The 22222-nt window shown below is 39.8% G+C and overlaps 1 protein-coding gene across 6 annotated transcripts in view; it reads left to right on the top strand.

Annotated features, from left to right (window-relative positions):
* Positions 1-3507: 3507 nt before the first annotated feature.
* LOC132816625 (phospholipid scramblase 1-like) overlaps positions 3508-22222 on the top strand; it is a 116765-nt gene continuing 98050 nt past the window's right edge. The window contains exons 1-2 of one of the 6 annotated variants that reach the window (XM_060826439.1): positions 3528-3585; positions 14630-14775. The gene's annotated coding sequence lies outside the window, so the exon portion shown is untranslated. Of the gene's footprint in view, positions 3586-3767; positions 3784-3940; positions 3998-14629; positions 14783-22222 lie in introns of those variants that run through there. The other 5 variants (XM_060826443.1, XM_060826440.1, XM_060826438.1 and 2 more) reach the window with 5 other exon arrangements.

The raw sequence follows: 22222 nt of genomic DNA, 5'->3' as shown, positions 1-22222 counted from the left end.
ACATGCATTTAAGTGCCAAAGTCTTCTTTCTGCATCCTCATACTCACTGTGTGTGTATCAGTAAGGCGTTCGACAAAGTTCCCCATGGGAGACTAGTTCGCAAGGTTAGATCTCATGAAATACAGGGAGAACTAGCCATTTGGATACAGAACTGGCTCAAAGATAGAAGACAGAGAGTGATGGTGGAGGTTTGTTTTTCAGACTGGAGGCCTGTGACCAGTGGAGTGCCATAAGGATCAGTGCTGGGTTCACTACTTTTCGTCATTTATATTAATGATTTGGATGTGAGCATTAGAAGTATAGTCAGTAAGTTTGTAGATGACACCAAAATTGGAGTGTAATGGTCAGCAAAGAAGGTTACGTCAGATTACAACAGGATCTTGATCAGATGGGCCAATGGGCTGAGAAGTGGCAGATGGAGTTTAATTCAGATAAATGTGAGGTGCTGCATTTTGGGAAAGCAAATCTTAGTAAGACTTACACACTTAATGATATGGCCCTACGGAATGTTGCTGAACAGAGACCTTGGGAGTACAGGTTCATAGCTCCTCGAAAGAAGAGTCGCAGGTAGATAGTATAGCGAAGAAGGTATGCTTTCCTTTATTGGTCAGAGTAGAGGAGTTCTGAAGTCATGTTGCGGTTGTACAGGACATTGGTTAGGCCACTATTGGGATATTGCATGTAATTCTGGTCTCCTTCCTATCAGAAAGATGTTGCAAAATTTGAAAAGATTTCCAAGGATGTTACCAGGGTTGGAGGATTTGAGCTGTTGGGAGAGGCTGAACAGGCTGGGGCTGTTTTCCCTGGAGCGTCGGAGGCTGAGGGGTGACCTTGTAGAGGTTTACCAAAATCATGAGGGGCATGGATAGCATAAATAGACAAAGTCTTTTCCCTGGTGTGGGGATGGTTTAGGTTTAGGGTGAGAGGGGAAAGATATAAAAGAGACCTAAGGGGCAACTTTTTCACGCAAAGGGTGGTACATGTATGGAATGAGCTGCTAGAGGAAGTGGTGGAGGCTGGTACAATTGCAACATTTAAAAGTAATTTGAATAGGAAGGGTTTGGAGGGATATGGGCCGGGTGCTGGCAGCTGGAACTAGATTGGGTTGGGATATCTGGTCGGCATGGTTGGACCGAAGGGTCTGTGTCCGTGCTGTACATCTCTATGACTCTATCTCCCACTAATGCTCATGATCAATCACTCTCACTGATATGTGTTGTGCCTCACTGGAGTAGCATGCTGGAAATCAAGCCCTGCTATTCCTGAAGTTGTCACAGAAGTTACAAATTACATTATATTACTTATAGTGTGGAAACAGGCGCTTCGGCCCAACAAGTCCACACTAACCCACCACCCATCCAGACCCATTCCCCTACATTTATCCCTTCACCTAACACTACGGGCAATTTAACATGGCCAATTCACATAACCTGCACATTTTTGGACTGTGGGTGGAAACTGGAGCACCCGGAGGAAACCCATGCAGACACGAGTTATCAAAGTATACAAATTCTCCAAACAGACCCAGGCTAACAGAAAACAGGGACCAGGTTTTTGTACTGAACAAGAAATAAAAAAGAACCACTACTCATGAATAGATTCTAAGCATAGGTAAACAACTATGACTTAGCAATGTACCAGTGAACACTCTAAACCCTTCTAACCTTCAATCCCATCCTTCACTGAACACATAGACAGACAGAAAAAGTTGATGTTATGGATGGAGAGGAAAAAAAGGAAGCAGTTCAATGGCCCCAGTCCACAGGGTTCACTGCAATGAACCCTTTGCTTGCCAAGAATTTTGTGTTCTTCAAGGTTTGTGTAAAGATTTGTAGCTTACTTGCTGGTTACCGTGGTTGTGGGTATGTTTACCGAGCTGGGAAGTTGATTTGCAGACGTTTCCTCCCCTGTCTGGGTGACATCTTCAGTGCTCTGGGGCCTCCTGTAAAGACCTGCTGTACTGTGCCCTCTGGAATTTAGTTGGTTCCGTTCCTGCTGCTTCCAGTTGCCAGTTCCAGTTGTTTGTTGTAGTGGCCGGTATATTTAGTCCTAGAAGCATGACAGTCATCCACAGACAAGCACATTGACCTGGACCTAATATACCGGCCACTCCAACAAACACTGGAACCGGCAGCGGGAAGCAGCAGGAACGAAACCAAATAAATTCCAGAAGACACAGTACAGCAGCTCTTTACAGGAGGCCCCAAAGCACTGAAGATATCACCCAGACAGGGGAGGAAACGTCTGCAAATCAACTTCCCAGCTCGGTAAACATACCCACAACCACGATTTTATGTTCTTCAAAATCTCTTTTCTACAGGTTCTTTTCGCATCCTCACATTAGGTGCTGTTCAGGTTTATTTCACTGGACAGAAAGATGCACTATCAGCCCTTACAGCAATCTGAAGCCTTCTGCAAGTGTTTTCAATCCCACAAGCTGTTCACCTACCCAGGAGCAGGCTGATGGCTTTGGCATTTTCAACCTGTTGCTGGCCAATTCTCCATTTGTGCACACCCCAGGTGCTAGTCTATCAACAAGCACCCTTCCCTGCTGCTTGAACAAGCAGCAATGTAAACATGACTTAGTAACTTACTTTTTAAAAATGTACCAAATCTTTCTAAAATCCCTGGGTTTTAAATCAATCCTTTTCCACATTTCAGTCCACAGTCAAAAATATAGAAATTTTAAAAATTTACAGTTTTTACATGTACAACATCTCTCCTCACTTACTCTAACCCTGCCAAATTTCCAGCCTATTAACCTTGCATGGTTTCTGCACTACCTACTTACTTGGGGTATCTTTTCCCCACCTGTACCAGCACCAACGGTTGTTCTCTTTGTCCCATTCCATTGCAGGCGAATACAGCCTACAACAGGTCGGCGAGAGTCAGGGTGAGGTATCCCACATTTGTCTCCTCACCCCTTATGAGGAAAGGATTCTGTCTCCGGTTGGCAACGTCTTTCACTGCTCATGTGGAGATATCAGACACCTGCTGAATTTCTCCGGCAATTTCTGATTTTGTTGTGCATCTTTTGCGATTGGTTACTATTTTCTGCTTTGGTGTTGGTTAATTGGATGACAGTTCTGTCAATCCTGATTTCACAAGTCGAAAGCGATCAAGATTTGTATCTCCCTCTGGCATATTCATTTTTGTTTTATATTAATATTTGAAGAGTCTTTCTTCTTAATGTCACATTTTAAGAAAAACGGCTAATTGTTGCAAAGCCAGCGCATAGAAGAGGCATTTTTTCTTCTATGGGGTGGTTTCCACTGCAGCACGCAATTAATCTGTGGACACGATTTCATTGCAGTGCTTTTTATTTCAACCTTTTATTTCATCTTCTAACAATATGGCACAAATTACAATGCATATTCTGAACATAGTAGTAAAAATATAAATTATATGTTCATGTTTTGTGATTTGATAGTAAACGATAAACAAATTAAACCTCCTCCTTGTTAGGAGAAGCCAAAGATAGGAACAGTTGACGTCAGGCTGGGAGAAGCTGTGGTGTTACTGGGTGTTTGCCAGTCTTTGTACAGTGCTGCCAGGGTGAAACATATTCTGCGTTGTCTTTTCTGCGTGAGTGCTTTTTTTATATTTTATTGCTGTCCATGTAATATTCAGTTTGAAATGTTTTGTCACGTACCTTGGTAATGTTATGAATAAAGTAGAAGGGGAGGAATACTCTCATGCGGAAGTCTGATGTTTCATGTTCCTGCTTATGGCTGCCGCTGGATCTCCTTAGCTTCTCGCTACAGCAAAATCTTCACTCTTCTTGTAGGCACTTGCATTTTCAACACGTGACTTCTGTGTATAATGATGTTTTATTCCAATAATTCTACATTAGATGCTTTTGCTGAGCTAGTGTGTTTGCGTTGCTGTTCATTTCTCAGTAAGTAACGGTTTCCCTAATCATTGACGTTTTTCCTTAAAGAGGTAAAGGATTTCGGTGAAAAAAAGTCAAGTTGAACTTTAGAGGCACATCCTCAAAGTAAGAGCAATACAATCTTAAAAAAAAACGTTAATTTATTTGTTATGCCGCATGTGTTAGGAAATACTTAGATCTACGGCAACTGTACAGGCTCACCTGGTGACTGTAATGTTTATTGGGTTTTCCATCCTGTACAGGTGCACATGTTAACTCTCATGTTAGTGTTTTTTGATGCGCGTTTTCCCTCCCCTCCTGTTCTGGTTTTTTATGGTCAATACAATGTTTCTTGGTCAGTTTGTCCTCCTGTACTGGTGCTCACGGTGATTATAGTGTTTCCTGAAAACTGTTTGCCTTCCTCTGCCATCTCATATTGTCTGAAATTCAGTTTGAGGGTTGTAAAACTCACGATGGTGATTGATAGCTCTGCACATTGTAAATAGCTCAATGGTTGAGTGTTGCACTAATGGTAATAAGCACAAGTAGAGTCTCGGAGCATATAATGACAGTGTACCTGCCTCTATGCCAGATGGTTCAGGCTGAAGCCCCAGTTGACTGAGATGAGTTATGATTCATTGGAACAAGTTCATCCAAAATAATTAGAAATTAAATAGCCTAAACAATTATCAGAAGCTAACAACTGATACAGTACTAAAACAAAGAGGATTAACTATTTCTTTCATCAGTTTTCAAATTGGTGTACTTTGAGTACTCTTTAATATCTTCTACTTTCAGCTTACTCATTAGATATTTCCCTTGGGGCCAGAGCACACTGACAAAATGTAACATGGATGTTGTTACTTGTATGTAAGTGATGCAGTAAGTTGTGGTGAAAAAGAAATCTCCCTGAGTTGTGAATTTGGATGGTGTATGCTGGTCCTGTTACCTTGCAAAAGTGAGGGCTCATCAATCTCCCCTGAGAATGCCAAATGTTGTTATTGTTATTCCAACATTGTATTTACATTGTTAATGTGCATTATATTTGCTGCAAAATTAAAAGCTGATGCAACAAATAATCTTTTAAACAAGGAGATTCATGTTCCTGCAATCCCTCCTCTCCTGAAAGGGAAAAGCTATTTTACAAATAGCCAACCTTTCCTGTTTTCTCTCTCTCTCCCATTCCAATCCTTCTTACCCTTTTATCATTTCCTTTTTTTTGTAATCAACTTGACTGTAATTTATCCTAATTCTTTCTCTGTCCTTACTTAGTTTATTACTCTAGCCTTACATTTTATTGATGTATGAAATAGGTTATTCATTTTGACTTGTATTTATAGCAATTTGCAGCACAATCATTTCAGGTGGCGAGTAAAGAGAAAACGAAAATAGAAGGATAGCTGCTGAGAGATGTCCCACTGAATCAGCCCATGGGCAATTGTGGAGTCATAGAGTAAAGCAGTATGGAAAGAGGCCCTTTGGCCCAAACTGTCCATGCTGACCATGGTGCCTACTCAGCTTGTTTCAATTTCTTGCATTTTGTCCATATTCCTCTTCAACCTTTCCCATCCCTGTACCTATCCAAATGTTTTTTAAATGTTACAATTGCACCTGCCTCAACCTTCTCTGGCAGCTCACTCTATATACTTCTCTGTGTGAAGAAGTTGCCAGTCAGGTCCTTCTTAAATCTTTCCCTTTGCCTTTATACCTATGCCCTCTAGTTTTCACTTCCTCATCCCTGGGACAAAGTCTGTGTGCATGCATCCTATCCATAGCCCTCATGATTTTATACACCTCAAATAAGGTCACCCTCATTTTCCTACATTCCAAGGAATAAAGTTCTATCCTGGCCAACCTCTCCCTCTAGATTAGGCCTACTAATCTTGGCTACATCCTTGTAAATCTTCTTTGTACTCTTTCCAGTTTAAACATGTCTTTTCTACAACAGGGTGACCAAAACTGTATACAATTCTCCAAGTGTGGCCTCACCAATGACTTTTACAACTGAAACATAATGTCCCAACTTCTATACTCAGTAGTGTCATATATGTAGGGGACATTTCAGCCACTCTTCCATAGGCACATGGATGATAGTAAACTGAAGGGTATGTAGGTTAGTTTGATCTTAGAGTAGGATAAAAGATTGGCACAACATCAAGGGCTGAAGGGCTGTACTGTTCTATGTTCTATACTCAATGCCTTGACCGATGAAGGGCAGCATGCTTAATGCCTTCACCACCCTGCCTACTTGTGACGCTGCTTTCAAAGAACCATGTACTTGTATTCCTTCATCCCCCTGTTCCACAGCACTCCTCAGGACCATACCATTTACTGTATAAGTCCTACCTTGGTTTGACTTTCAAAGTGTGACCTTTCACACTTATTTGTATTGAATTGCATTTGCCAATCTTAAGGCCACTTCCCCATCTGATCAAAATCCCTCTGTAATTTTTGATAACCTTCATTGCTAGCAATAGCACACCTCCTGATTTTGTACCATCTGCAAACTTACTAATTCTGAACATTTACTGCAATATGTTATTATAGTGCTGTTAGCAGAAATAAAAACTTGCCAAGGCATTCAAAAAAGAATAACCATATATTAAAGCTGGATATCTGTCAAAGAAAAAGCTAGGAGGAGAGGAGCTTTTATCACAGTGATGGACTTGAAAAAGATCTTAACCAAGGAAAAGGAGTATGTGGTTTTGGGTGGGAATTTTAGGCATGGGCTAAAACAGCAAACACATGGTTGTGATCACAGGCTGAAGGGTGGGGTGCACGAGAGGCAAAGTCTGGTGAACTGAGGGGAGAGGAATGTAAAACTGGAAGAGTTTACAAAGATTGTGAAGGTATATGAAAACAAATTTTACTCTGGTTCCTGGTTCGCCAATTTAAGTCGGAAAGGACAAGGATGAATGAAACTTGGTGCAGCAGAATGACCGATATTTTAGAACATAGACGTTTGTAAGATAGCTGCAAAAATAATGAACTAGTAATATGAATATAGAATTGATTAAAACATGGGTGAGAGTTTCAACAACAGATTGCCTACCTCCCTAGCCTCAACCTGTGTTGTAGAGATGAATGTTGATGGTTTCGCTGTTGGATTTTGCCCATGAAGAAGCTGAGATTGTTGCATTGAACTAGACTATACGTCATGTCTGGGGTTTGCATGGAAAAATAGGCAAGGGTTTATGGCAGGGAGATGAACAATAACTTTGGTCTTCTCACTGTTGAATTGGAGTATATTGCATGCCATCCATAAATAACATGTAGATGAGGATTTAAGGGTTTCAAAGAAATGCCAATATATCAATAAGTATCAATTTTTAAACATTTTTGGCAGCATGTAGACATTCATGGCAAAGCCAATGTTTGTTGTCCACTCTCAATTGCCTTTACCAGTGAGTTGCTTGCTAGGTCATTTCAGAGCCGAAGTAAGAATCATTGTTGAGGGTCTGGCAGAATCCTTCACTGAACTAGATGGATTTTTACAGTGACATTAGACTCCTAGAGATATATAGCAAGGAAACAGACTCTTCAGTCCAACTTGTCCATGCCAACCAAACATCCTCAATAAATCTAGTCCCATTTACCAGCATTTGGCCCATAAACCTCCAAATCCTTCTTATTCATATACCCATCCAGATGCCTTTTAAATATTATAATATGTTGTAAACCAGCCTCCACCATTTTCTCTGGCAGCTCATTCCATATACACACCACCCTCTATGAGAAATTTACCCCTTAGGTACCTTTTAGATCTTTCCCCTCTCACCTTAAGCCTATGCCTCCCAGGGTAGGGAGTTTTGCACTCCCTACCCTGGGAAAATGACCTTGGCTATTCACCTTATCCATGCCCCTCATTATTTCATAAAAGGAAAATGGATCCTAAACCAGGACACTAGATTAGGAAACCTGATGAAAGGCTTTGTTGATATGATTGGTTTTAAGAAGGGTAAAGGAAAGGAAGTGGCTGGCAAGAACTTAGGGAGTTTAAATGAAGAAAATCTGGCCAAGTAGTTTGAGATTTTGTCTCCAGTTGTAGAATGAAGAGAGCAGGAAAGATACTCTAAAGGAATGATTTAGGAATAGTATTTGAAGAAATTTGCAGAAATAAGTTCTTGTGAGAACACAAAAGGGTTTGAAGAACAGATTGAAGGATTAAAATTTGTAATTAAAAGAACTGGGTGTGAATGTTCATCAGTATTCTCTTACTGGCAGATGTACCATGCACAGGGGAGTAATATTGTCAGTGATAGTATAGCTTTCTGTAGATGCCCTGATACTTGTCTTTGTAAATTAGAATCAGAAGTTTCAAGTTTGTGCCAAGATTTGTGAAGATCATCTATGTACAAAAATGATAGCCCACTAATGCAACATCCTTCTGAACTATGGGAATCCTACTTTGCTTTCTGAGTAACTTTACCTAATTCAATTTGTTATTCCAGTGCCTTTTTCTCTGCACGCATTACTAAGAAAGTGATTCATAGTATTCAGAATCCTTTAGCACCATGACTGAAATCTTCATGTGAGAATCCAGACAGTAATTGTTGATGTACCTTTCAATCAGAATACCATCAGAACTAAAATGAATCTTGTTCTCACCTTACATCCCAACTCTAATTGAACCTGAATTGAAACATTTGCTAATTATGGTGATTTCTGGCATATTGTAGCACCCTTTGTCTCACAACCCCTCCTCTCTTTCAAGGTGAACTGATGCTTTCTTAATGAAACGTGGCATTTTACTGTTCTGGTAAGTATACAGAGGTTCGAGTTGAGCAGAAGGCACTGTTTAAACCAAGCTGCATTCATGGATAATACTACTGCTGGGTGGGACAACGAGTCCACATGTGCAGAAATGGAGTGTTGCACGACTCCGTTTACATGCAGTGTATGTGGTTGGCGCTCTGAAACTTTTCATACTGTTTTAAGGATTCGTAGGAATATTAAAAATCCACAAACAACATTGAGAACTCTAAAGTCCACAATCTAATGCTGCAACAATTTCATGTTCACACCTGTGCTGGATTTACTCTGCGTATAAGCAGAGACATACTGGCACAATTGAGATTTCTGTCAATGTCGCAGGGATTTTTGCACATGGACATAAAACTGCATGTGTGTAGTTAGTTCTTGATGGCCACCATGAATAGCTGCCTGCTGTAGGAACACATAATCCAAATAAGTAGCTAAACTATTACCAGTGCCAGCAACTCCCTTCTAAAACAGTAATAATGTATATAATTGCTTAGTAGTATAGAACTTAAACATTACTAAAATGAGACATGAAATCAAAGCTTTGACTTCATTTATAAAAGAAGTGTTGATAATTCTCCTTGCTAGTCATGTCAAACAGTATTGTGTGTCAAATCACATTATTTGATGCCTGCTGTTTTGATAACTTTGTCTTCACTGTTGGCTGAAAATTGTATGAAATGCTAAAATTTATGTGCACATGATATTTATTTATAAACTAGAATCAGTTTCAAGATATTAACAACAATGTGAATAATGTGATATTGCTAACCGACTCTCATGATTTTTGTTTATTATCTCAACTTCTGGGTTGTGTTATTGCTTTATAATATAGTTTGAGACCATATTAAATATAATTACAAAATCATGTCATTTAGATTTAATGTAGTTCCTAAATTTAGCACATCACATGATCGTTTCTTCTTTTATGGAAAAGTCTATCTCCTCTGACTGTGCCCAGCTTGTTACCATTACTGAAGACACTGGAAACTGTAATTACTGGATGTCTGTAATTAACAGTAAAAAGAAACCAATTATATGGTACATTTTTATACAAATGTAACTCAGATTGGTATGGAGCAGTAATCTGATTCATAATTCATTCTGCTCTGTAATAATCATGTTTGATTATCAAGATATAAAAGATATCCTCCATAACATTTTTAAAATATAGAATTCCAACTAGAGAAATATAAACTGTTTGAACGAGGTTGAAATTTGTACAGTCAAATTGGGTACTCAAGTATGTCTCATCAAGAAGAAGACAACTTTCATGCAGATATATGAAATGGGATGGGAAAATGTTCCTACATAAAGAACAGCCTTCATAAGCTTTGTTTTCCAACTTTACACAATGAGCAGAATCATGGTGAAAATCACAGTTTATTTATCCTCCATGTTTTTGTTCTATTAAGCTTATCAAATGTTTGGGGGAAAATGTAAGGCACAACAGTACATGAAATAACAGAAAAGAAACCAATTCTTTCCCCAGCAACCCAAACCCTATCAAGTAAATGGATAATTGGATGTCAAAACAATTTGATATTTTGAGAAATTAGATACAAATTGCCTCATTAGTAGCCACTTTGAAAGATATTGGTGAAATGATGAATTGTGGTACAGGTAATGGATGGAAGTAAGGAACAGCCCAAGTGGGTGTTGTCTATAGGCCCCAAAAGGTTGCCTCCTGATAGGACAAAGTATAAATTGGGAAATAATGGAACCGCGTAAGAAGAGCACTATAATTGTTTTAGTTCATTTTAATCTGCATATTGACTGGACAAATTAGATGGCCAAGGATAACATAGAAGATGAACTTGGAGACAGGGATTGTTTCTTATGGCAGTAATTGCTGACTCTATCCAGGAACAGGCTACTTTAGATCTAGCAATGTATAATGAGGTCGAGATTAATTAGAAATCCTATAGTTATGATTGCTACCTTAGAGAATTATAACATGGTGGAATTTCAAATATAACTTGAGGAGAGCAATTTGGATCTCAAATCAATCTCTTCAGCTTAAGTAAAGGCAATGACAGACATAAAGAAAGAGTTGCCTAAAGCATGCTTGAAAAATAGACTAAGGGGAATGTCAGTGGGTGAACATCTGCAGACATTTAATCAGATTATTTCCTAATAGCACAAATTTATTTCAGGTAAAAATACACCATTGAGAAATAACAAACACTTATGGTTAACAAGAACGGTCAATAAGAGCAGCAAATCAGAATCTAAGGCATATATATTGGTGAAAATTACTGGCAGGCTAGAGGATTAGACATTTTTAAGAAACCAGTAGCAGATTGCTAAAATGCTAATAAAAAAAGAACAAAGTGATTATGAATGTAAACTGGCAAGAAATATAAAAATAAACAGCAAGAGCCATATTTTGAATATATAAAAAGAGAGTAGCTGTAGAAAGTTTACTATAGTTCCTTGAAAATACAACAAGCAGAGTAGATGAAGAGGTTTCCTTTTAGATATTGTGTACAGTGAATTTGGATTTCTAGAAGGAAGTTGATAAATTGCCGCGTAAAAGGCTTTTACTTGAATGTTGAAGGATCAGGACCGCTTAACAGAAGTTTATAAAACTGAGAGGTGTCGATGGAATGGATAGTCGGAGTCTTTCTTCCAGGATAGAAATGTCAATTACAAGGGGACACAGCTTTAAGGTAAAGAGTGGTTAGTTTAAAGGAGACATGAGAGGCACGTTTTCTCTATAGTGGATGATGCACATCTGGAATGTGCTGCCAAAGGAGATGCTGGAGGAGACAACTATAATAGCAATGTTTAAGAGGCATCTTGACAGATATATGAATAGGCACGGAATAGAGGGAAAGAGGTTGGGTAGAGGCAAAAGGTTTTTAGTTTATTATTTCTTGCAGTCTTAAGATCTTTTTTAAAAAATTAGTAATTTGTCTCTTAGTAAAATAAAACAAAAAACTGTATATTCTGGAAAATCTGCAACAAAAACAGAAATCTCTCCATCTCCCTCGCCCTCTTTTCTCTGTGTGTTTGCGTGTGCCTCCTCCTACCCTACCTGCGGCATGAAGGAGCAGCGCTCTGAAAGCTAATGCTTCCAAATAAACGTGTTCGACTATAACCTGGTGTTGTATGATTTTTAACTTTGTACACCCTAAACCAACACTGGCACCTCCAAATTATTACTTAAATGAGGTGGCTTTCAACTATCCTTCATTACTCCTATCCTCTTTGCGTCATTGCTTTTGTTGAATAAACCTGACAGCACTTGCATCCAATTTCAGAACCTTTTCTGGTTTTGACACTTCAGGTCTCTTTTATTGTCTTGCATTCCTTGCTATTCACATCCAAACAAGAAACAAAGGACTTCCCAACAGAATGTCAAATTGGTTTCTTCAATATTTAGACAATTGATCAGTTGCTATTATTTATACTCTGTCAATACAAATTGAATTTCAATTTAGCCTGATACCCTAGATGCTCTGTTATCATTTGACTGACTCTAGTTGTGAAGTTGAAGATAAAAGTGCTTTGTGAAAATTGTAGAGCCCCACCCATTGCCTTGACTACCGTATCCAGGTTCTAGATTTACTCTGGCTACACAGTTTTGCAGAACAAGTATGTTGTTTAATCAATTGTTATTCTTGACTATCATTGGTCTCCACCATATGTATACCAGAGCAGCAACTAGTTGCCTTCTGTCAAACACCATTGTCAGTGTGATATTGTCTGAGTGGTTCCCCATATGTTCACCCTTGTAACTTGTAACATCAAAATTGATTCTTGGTGTGACTTATGTCTTGAAGTTTCTCAACAACTTTATGATCCCAGCTAGTTTTACTACTGGACAAGTCAGATTCTAAAATCTGGTGTGATTGATCACATTAAATTAAGAGAATGAAAAATGCTGGCCTTTCATGGAAATATAAGCACACAGTGCTGCAGAATTGATTTTAGAAACAAAAGTTTTATTACACCAACAAAAGAAACCAAGCCAAGCGATCTAAATATGACAGTTTGAAAATTTTCAAAACATGCAGCAAAACAAAATCCCATTTATTACATCACATTTATAGCTTATCAGAATCTGAGAAAGATTCCTTTCATGTCCACTGTGGAAGGTTAACTGCTCTTTCTCAATTGTTGGCCTGTGAGCTATGAAGTTTTTCTTTTCCCTGGAATACTCTCACAGTTGAAAGCATGGACTTTCTCAACCTGTCATTACCTGCTGAGCTCTAACCAAGCACTCCTGGTCTGGAAATTTGACAAACTGCATTGTTTCACCGAGAGAGCTTGTTTCCTTAACTGCAGTATTCCTAACGGTCTCCTTTTTTAGGAGAGACCATATTTGCAACTGACTCCAACTCAAAAGCTTTTGAAATAAATTACAAGTGAACTTTGTGCATCATATGAGCAAGTTACTGCAGTTGCTGGAATCTGTCCAAAAACAACAAATGTTGGAGATCACAGCAGGCCAGGCAGTATCCATGCAGAGACAGCAAGCTAACACGTCAAGTCTAGATTGACTCTTCATCTGAAGAGAACTATGGAGTGGCAGCATTTACGCTATAGTTGTTGGGGGCAGGGGGTTAGGATACGGAGTCCTGGGAGAGAAAAGATGTTGATAGCTTAGGTTAAGTGATTGGAATGTGACAATTGGCAGAACAAAGGTGTGTCTAACTGCCAATCTCCACTGGGGTGTATCCTTCATCACCTGATGAAGGAGCGTCGCTCTGAAAGCTAGTGTGCTTCCAATTAAACCTGTTGGATTATAACCTGGTGTTGTGTGATTTTTAACTTTGTACACCCCAGTCCAACACCGGCGTCTCCAAATCATGACTAGGTTTTATCATAGCTGATGGCTAATGTTTTCTCTCCTTTGTTGTAAACCTCCACAATAGAAACAAACCTGCATTAAGATTTCAGGAAGCACTGCAGTCACCTGAACTCTGAAAATGATAGTTTAATTCATGATTCTGGAAAGACTGGCCTAACTTATTTTAAAACTACTTCAAATAAAATGTGCCACTAATTTAAAATCTAAACTCCTAAAAATGATTTTTTAAAGTATGTATGACATGCCTCTCATCATGGTAGCCCTAGCTATTTTCCATGTTATAGTATCCCCAACTTCAGATTGTCAGGATTCCATGTGTACTGAAGTTGTGGCTACATTACATGACTGTAACACAGTACATGGTTGAGTGATTGGCAAATTGCACTAACCCTGTTGCACTGTAATTACCAAAGGTGAGACAAGAACTGGATTCTCACATGTCATGATATCAAATAACTGCCTTTCTGGAACCCATACAATAATACAACAGGTGGTATATGCATTTACCCTGTCCAGTCTCATTTGGATGTTGCCAGGCCATTTTATTCATCTTTTTTGCTTTTGAGCCTTGAGGCAGTTTTTGCAAGGTTCATAAAAGTTAGATTTTCAATCATAAAAAACACCTTCAGCACTTGTCATCTAAGGCCTTCTTTTTCAGAAAAAAAAATGACATAAGAAAATTTGCCTCATGTACGATCAGTACTTTGATTTCCATGTATCACTTACCTTTACTGTTTTTTCTTTCTAAGACTTGAAAGGTCTTAGTTCCTATCCTCTCGGGCCTAGACAGAAAATTTTGGATATTTTGAATCTTTCTCCAGCAATCACAAAACTGTCAATATTACATTTTTTTTGCATGTAGTTTACTGTTGTTCAAGCACCTTTTCATTTATCTCTGCATGAAGGATTGTCAAGAACTATCTGTAATTGAGTACATAAATACAAAACACCACCACAAAACATTAATAAAAGTTAGCACACAAATTACTCTGACTACAAATTACCAGGTCTAAAAACTGATAAAACTAAGGGAAGGGTAAATAATTTGATGGATCTCAAATGTTAACATTCACTTTAAAATTTTTGAATCACTCTAAAAATATTTTTTTTATTGCTTGCAATTTTTGCATGTTTTTTCCTGGTTGTCATTATGTATTTTGGATATTGTATTTCCACAGGGCTGAATTAAAAACTTCAGGACTGATAATGCATTTCTCTTTCGCACATTATGAACAGGAGTTGAATTCTTTTAAATGTTCATAAGCCTCAGTAAAATTTCTAATCCTGGGACAGAACATGAGCTTTAGGTACTAGAGCTGGAAAGGTAAATGGTGCGTTTTGTTGACATTTCTAACATTTAAATGATTAATCTTCATGGAATAATTGTTTCTTTTGTCAGATTTTTTTTGATACGTTTGTCATGTAATGACTTGAGTGTAGCTGAATGCAGTTTAACAATTATTTGAACATTTTAATATATGGTAGTCATTGACTCAGATTTGTTAGATTAAATTTTAAAAGCTCAAAGCTCTTTGTGGGTACATGCTAACTTAGTTGGTAGCCAGTTTTGTCTATCAGTAAATCAAATTTTGTTTTAAACTAGTTTGCATTGTCAGTGGAATATTTTCATGAATTCAATTTGCATGGTTCAATTAATAATTAATAGGTCTTTTATGCAATCACCATTTTTTCTTTGTACATGAATGGACAAAGTTATGGATACTGTGAACATGCATTGGATGCAAGATTTAAATGCATAGAAATTAAATTGTGTTGTGCTTAAGTTGATGTGAGACGAATGAACTGCCAGAGAAAGTGCATCCAGGAGACAACAGCCCACTTGACTGGCACCACACCCACAAGCATCCACTCCCTCCACCTCCAATGCTCAGTAGCAGCAGTGTGTACTGTCTACAAGATGTACTTCAGAAATTCATTAAAGACCCTTAGACAGCATCTTCCAAACCCAGACCACCTCTGTCTAGAAAGATAAGGGCAGCAGGTATATGCGAACAGCATCACTGCAAGTTCCCCTCAAAGCAACTCCCCATCTGACTTGGAAATATACCATTGTTCCTTCAGTGTTAGTCTCCCAGAGGGAGCCAGTTCACTGTCGAACTGTGGCAGGAGGAAGTAGCAGACAATATGTATAATAGGTAAGAGTTTCTGCAATATGCATGTAAATATCAACATATGAATTAGGAGCTGGACTCAGGCATTTGGCCCTAATTCTACTACTTTATATAAGTTCATGGCTAATTGTAATGTGGTCAATACTTTCCTTTCTGCCCCATACCATTTAACTCCCTCATCAATCAAGAACTTAGTTAGATCAGATTTAAAAATATGCAGTGACCACTGCTTTCATGGGAAGAGAATTAATTGGAGTAAAGACCCTCTGAGAGAAACGTTTCTCCTCATTTCAATGATAAATGGTGGAACCCTGTTTTTGAAACTGTTTTCTAATTCTAGTCTCTCCTTTTAAGTGGAAATGTTCTTTCAGTATCCACTCTGTCAAATTCTGTCAATATTGCAAATGTTTATGTGATATAACCAGTTACCCATCTGCTCCCAACAGGGAGGGGAGGGAGGTTGTTTGCTACAAAGTGGAATTAAGTGTTGATGGTGAGGGTGAAGATTTTTCCTCAGGAGGAGTAAGATAGGCGTTCTTATTTTGTTCTGAGTTCTTCTTTAAACAACAGCAGAGTGATTATGCTACTATTAATGTAGGATGATCAGATTTTTAAAAGTTCAGTCCTTGAGAAGGTGGACTGTGACGATGCACGTGGCAGGAGATCATTGATGACATCTCCCAGAATACATTCAGCTAGAGATGGCAGAGCTACAGACCAGGACAAACATTAATTGGATGGAAATTTCCCCTCTCTGTGAAGTGAACAATGACAAGGAAGAGAGGGAAAATATGGGGAAAAAACAGCTTCTCAAGGTTGAGAGAATTTTTTCTAATCAATCTTAAATGGCAATTTCAGAATCTCGCTTTTGAATGGTGGCTACCTTATTTCCTTACATTTTACATCACTTTATAGCCCCAACTCACTTTTTAATGTGGCATTTTCAACTCTCCGTTCCTCCCTTAAGAAACAGCTGCGTAGCATAGTGCAGCACAGCAGAGTGAACTAGGAAATAAACAGTGGCTGGAGCTACTGCATAAATATCTGAAGAATGGGGTCAGTCAGGGTAGGACTGAGGATGATCACGGCAGTGGGAGTGGAGCTGAATCTAGAGGCAGAGCTCTAGAGGTGATGTCATGACTGAAAAAGTGACCTAGATATACTGCTTTGGATACTGTTAGGGGATGGCCTCTCAGGGGAAAGCAGCAGTAGCCAGATCAGTGGCACCACAATTGGCATGGTTGTACACCAGGAAGGGTCAAAGTGTAGGTAAGCAGTGGTGACAGGGGACTCAATAGCCAGGGGCACAAATAGGCTTTTTTGTGGCTGTGAACAATAGGCCAGTTGGTATGTTGCCTCCCTGGTGCCAGGGTCAAGAATGTCTCTGAGTGTACAGTGGTCTTGATCCACATTAGTACTAACAACATAGGCAGAAAGACAGATGCTGCAGAGGGAGTTTGGGGAGTTAGTTAGGAAGTCCAAAAGTAGGACCTCTAGGATTGTAATCTCAGGATTACTTCCTGTCCCAGGTGCTGCTGAGGCCATAACTATGAAGATAATACATTTGAACGTGGGCTAGAGAGCTGGTGTAGGAAAGAGGGATTCAGATATCTGGATCATTAGGATCTTCTCCAGGGCAGATAGGATCTGTACAAGAAGGACAGTTGCACCTAAACTGGAGAGGCTCCAATATCCTGGAATGGAGGTTTGCTAGTGCCGCTTGGTTTAAACTAGTGTGGCATGGGGGTGTGGGATCATATCTTTTAAAAGCCAGTTGACCAGAATTCAGGACCAGCAAGTTCCTATGAGGAAGAAAGATGATGGCAAGATTCAGGAATCTTGGATGATGAGAGATATTGAAAGTTTAGTTAAAAAGAAGGAAGTGTATTTATTATTTAAGAAACAAAGTCAAACAAGGCCCTTGAGGTGTATGAAGGAAACAGAAAATAACTTTAAAAAATGGCTAAAAGGGGACATGAAATATCTTTGGCAAGTAGGATTAATGAGAGTAGCAAGATTTTTTACATGTACATTAGGAGCAAGAGGGTAACTAGAGAAAGGGTAGGTCCACTCAAGGTCAAAAGAGGCAATTTATGTGTGGAACACCAGAGGAAGTTGGATGAGGTCCTTTTTTACATCGCATCGATATTCACCAAAGAGAAAGACATGGATGATGGTATGTTTAGGGAAGGGTATATCGATATTGTAGGGCATGTTGATATTAAGAAGGTCTTTTTAGAAATATCAATGCAGATAAGTCGAGAGGGCCTGCTATTTTGGGACATGATGAGACTAAGGAGGAGATTGCTGAGGCTTTAACAGAGATCTTTGTATATTCCTCAGCTATTGCCGAGGCCATGGCAGACTAGAGAATAGCCAATGTTGATCCTTTTTCAGGTAGACCGGGAGATTAAGAAGGCATTTAGTACATTGCCTTCATTGCTCAGACTTTTTGCCTATATGAATTGAGACTTCATGTTGAGGTTGTACAGTACGTTGGTGAGGCCTTGATCAGATGGGTCAATAGGCTGAGGAGTAGCAGATAGTTCAACTTAGATAAATGAGAGGTGCTGCATTTTGGAAAGACCAATCAGGACAAGAGTTCTATGCTTAATGGTCAGGTCCTGGAGAGTGTTGCTGAACAGTGAGACTTTGGAGTGCAAGTTCATAGTTCCCTGAAAGTGGAGTCGCAGGTAGATAAGATAGTCAAGAGGTATGCTTGCCGATATTGGTCACAGCATTGAGTATAAGAGTTGGGAGGTCATGATATGGCTGTACAGCTCATTGGCTAGGCCACTATTGGAATACTGTGTGCAGTTCTGCTGATGGAAGGATGATATTAAACTTGACAGGATTCAAATAAGATTATAAGGATGCTGCCAAGGATATTGGAGGGTTTGAGCTATAGGGGCAGGCTGAATGGACTGAGGCTATTTTTCCTGCAGCATTGGAGGCTGAGGGGTGACCTTATGGAGATTTTAAAAATCAAGAGGGACATGATCAGGGTAAATAGGCAAGATGTTTTCCCCAGGGTGGGGGGAGTCCAAAACTAGAGGGTATAAGTTTTTAAGGTGAGAGGGGAAAAGACTTAAAAGGGACCAAGGGGCAACTTTTTCTTGCAGAGGATGGTGCATGTATGGAATGAGCTGCCAAAGAAATTGTGAAGGCTGGTGCAATTACAGCATTTAAAAGGTGTCTGGATGGGTATATGAATAGAAAGGGTTTGGAGGGATATGGGGCAAATGTTGGCAAATGGGCTAGATTTATTTAGGATATTTGGTCTGCGTGGATGATTTGGACCAAAGTGAAGGCTCTGTTTTCCTGCTGTATATCTCTATGACTCTGTTAAACCAGAGAGGGTTCAGAAAAGATTTATCAGCTTATAGCTGGGAATGGAGGGTTTTAGATATAAAAATAGATGGGAGAGACTGGAAACTTCTTTCACTGTAGGGTAGGGGGGTTGAGGTGTGACCTTTTATTGAGGTTTATGAAATCATGAGAGGCACAGATAAGGTGAATGACAAGGGTCTCTTCCCAAAGGTGGGGGAATATAAAACTCGGGGGCATATTTTTAAGGTGAGAGGAGAAAGATTTAAAAAGGACATGAGGGACAACTGTTTTACACAAAGTGATTCATATGTGGAATGAACTGCCAGAGAAGGTAGTTGCAACTTTTTAAAAGACATTTGATAAGTTTATGAATTGGAAGGTTTTGGAGGGATATAGACTAAGGACAGGCAGGTGGGACTAATTTGGTTCGGGAATATAGTCAGCATGGACAAGTTGGACTGAAGAGACTGTTTTCATACTGTATAACTCTATAACTCTAAAGCATCCAGGTGAATCTTATATCAGTGGTAGGGAAATTATTGGAGAAGATTCTTAGCGACAGGATTTCACTTGCATTTAGAGAAGAATGGACTGATTAGGGATAGTCAGTGAAGTTTTATGCAGGATGTCTTGTGTCACAAACTTGATTGATATTTTGAAGAAGTGACGAAGGTGATTGAAAAGGGTAAGTTGTTTACATGAACTTTACTAAAGCATTTGACAGGGTCCCTCATGGTAGGCTGGTTCAGAAGATCAAGTTGCATGAAATCCATGGTGAGTTGGCCAGTTGGATACAAAATTGGCTTGACCATAAAATGACTATCTGGACTACACCTCCTCCCACCCAGTATCCTGCAATAACTCCATCCCGTTCTCCCAATTCCTCCACATCCGCTGCATCTGCTTGATCGAGGAGACATCCCCCCCCCTCCCCCCTATCATTAAGACAGCCCTCCACTTGTTTGGAGGGTGAAGAGTCCAGGGATTGGGCCCTTTGCCAGTCCTGCAGGTCATGTTATTGAGACATTAGTCCCATGGGTGAACCAGTTTATCCTGCAGGGTGATAAAGGGAGGGACTGAATATGATGAATGGAAGAATGGTTAATTAAGACCATAAGACATAGGAGTAGAAATTAGGCCACTCAGCCCATCGATTCTGCTCTGCTATTCAACCATGGCCAATAAGTTTCTCAACTCCATTCTCTGACTTTCTCCCCATAACCCTCCATCCCCTTGATACTCAAAAACCTGTCAATCTCAGTCTTAAATGTACTCAATGACCTGGCCTCCACAGCCTTCTGTGACAATGAATTCCATCGCCTCATTAGTCTCTGGCTGAAGAAGTTTCTCTTTATATCTGTTCCAAAAGGTCTTCCCTTTACTCTTAAGGCTGTGCCCTTGGGTCCTAGTCTCTTCTACCAATGGAAACAACTTCCCTACATCCACTCTGTCCAGGCCATTCAGTATTCTCTATGTTATAATTAGATCCACCCCATATCCATCTAAACTCCTAATGGGTAGATTAGGTCAATTCAATTAGATCGCCCCATATCTTTCTGGCCTCCTAATAGGCACATTAACAACATGTGAGCGGCACAGTGGTTAGCACTGCTGCATCACTGTGCCAGAGACCAGGGTTCAATTCCTGCCTCAGGCAACTATCTGTGTGGAGTTTGCACATTCTCCCTGTGTCTGCATGGGTTTCCTCTGGGTGCTCCGGTTTCCTCCCACAGTCCAATAATGTGCAGGTTAGGTGAATTGGCCATGCTAAATTACCTGTAGTGTTAGTTGAAGGGGTAAATGTAGGGGAATGGGTGTAGGTGGGTTGCTGTTCGGAGGGTTGGTGTGGACTTGTTGGGCCGAAGGGCCTGTTTCCACACCATAAGAAATCTAATCTAATCATTTAAAAGGCATTTGGACAAATGCATGGATTGGAAATGAGAAACATATGGGCCAAGGTAATGGTGTTAGTGTGGATGGACATGTCGGTCAGGGTGGTTTAGTTTGGACCAAAGGGCCTGTCTCTGTGCTATAGGACTCTATGACTGTGACTCCATTGAGTCCTCATGTGTTCAACTTTTCTTTCCTGGGACCATTCTCGTGAACCTCCGCTGAACACACTCCAGGGCTAGTACATCCTTCCTGAGATATAGAGCCCAAAACTGCACACGATATTTTAAATGTGGTCTGACCAGAACCTTTTACAGCCTCAGAAGTACATCTCTGCTTTTATATTCAAGTCCTCTCAAAATAAATGCCATCATTGCACTTACCTTGAGAGAATCCTGGGCTAGAACTCTCCAGTCTCTTTACATATCAGATTTCTGAGCTTTTCTCCCCATTTAGACAATAGTCCATGCCTCTATTCTTCCAACCAAAGTGTGCTGTATCACATTTTCCCACATTGTACCCCATCTGCCACTTCTTTGCCCATTCTCCTAAGCTGTCCAAATCCTTCTGCCTTCCTCCCTTTGTTAAACAGGGAGTTTCATGTTAGTGACTTTCCAGTCCTCTAGGACACTCCCTGATGCTAGCAATTCCTGAAAGATCACCACTAACGCCTCTGCAATCTCTTCAGCTATCTCCCATAGAACTCTGGGATATAGTCCATCTGTTTCAAGTGATTTATCCATCTTCAGGCCATTCAAGTTTACTAACACCTTCTCCTTGGTGATGGCCACCATATTCAGCTCTGCCCCCTCATGCTCTTGAACTTTTGGGATATTACTCATGTCTACCACCATGAAGTCTGATGTGAAATAATTGTTCAGTTCTTTAGCCATTTCCTTGGTCCCCACTGCTATCTCTCCAGTGTCATTTCCCAGTGGCCCAATGTCAATTTTTGCCTGACTTTTGCCCTTTATATATCTAAAGAAACTCTTACAGTTTTCCTTTATATTACTGGCTAGCTTATCCTCATATTTTTAATCTTCTCCCTCCTTATTTCTTCTTTTTTGTTGCCCTCTGTTGATCTTAGTAAGCTTCCCAATCCTCTGGTTTCCCACTGCCCTGTCCTACGTAATATGCTTTCTGTTTTGCTTTTATGCTGTCCCTGATTTCCCGAGTCAGCCATGGTTGCCTCACCCTACCTGTACCAGGCTTCCTTTTCATCAGTATGAATCTCTGCTGTGTCTCCTGAATTACTCCCAGAAACTCCTGCCATTGCTGTTCCACTGTTTTTTTTCTGCTGCACTCCTCTTCCAGTCAATTCTACTCAGCTCCTCCATCATGCCACTGTAATTGCCTTTATTCAGCTGTAATACCATTACCTCTGATTTTATTTTACAATTTGAGAATCAATCATATTAT

This window comes from Hemiscyllium ocellatum, chromosome 6, assembly GCF_020745735.1.
Source record: "Hemiscyllium ocellatum isolate sHemOce1 chromosome 6, sHemOce1.pat.X.cur, whole genome shotgun sequence".
Taxonomy (NCBI): Eukaryota; Metazoa; Chordata; class Chondrichthyes; order Orectolobiformes; family Hemiscylliidae; genus Hemiscyllium; species Hemiscyllium ocellatum.
Note: the sequence above shows the minus strand (reverse complement) of the source record. Positions and strands in the feature narration are given on the sequence as shown.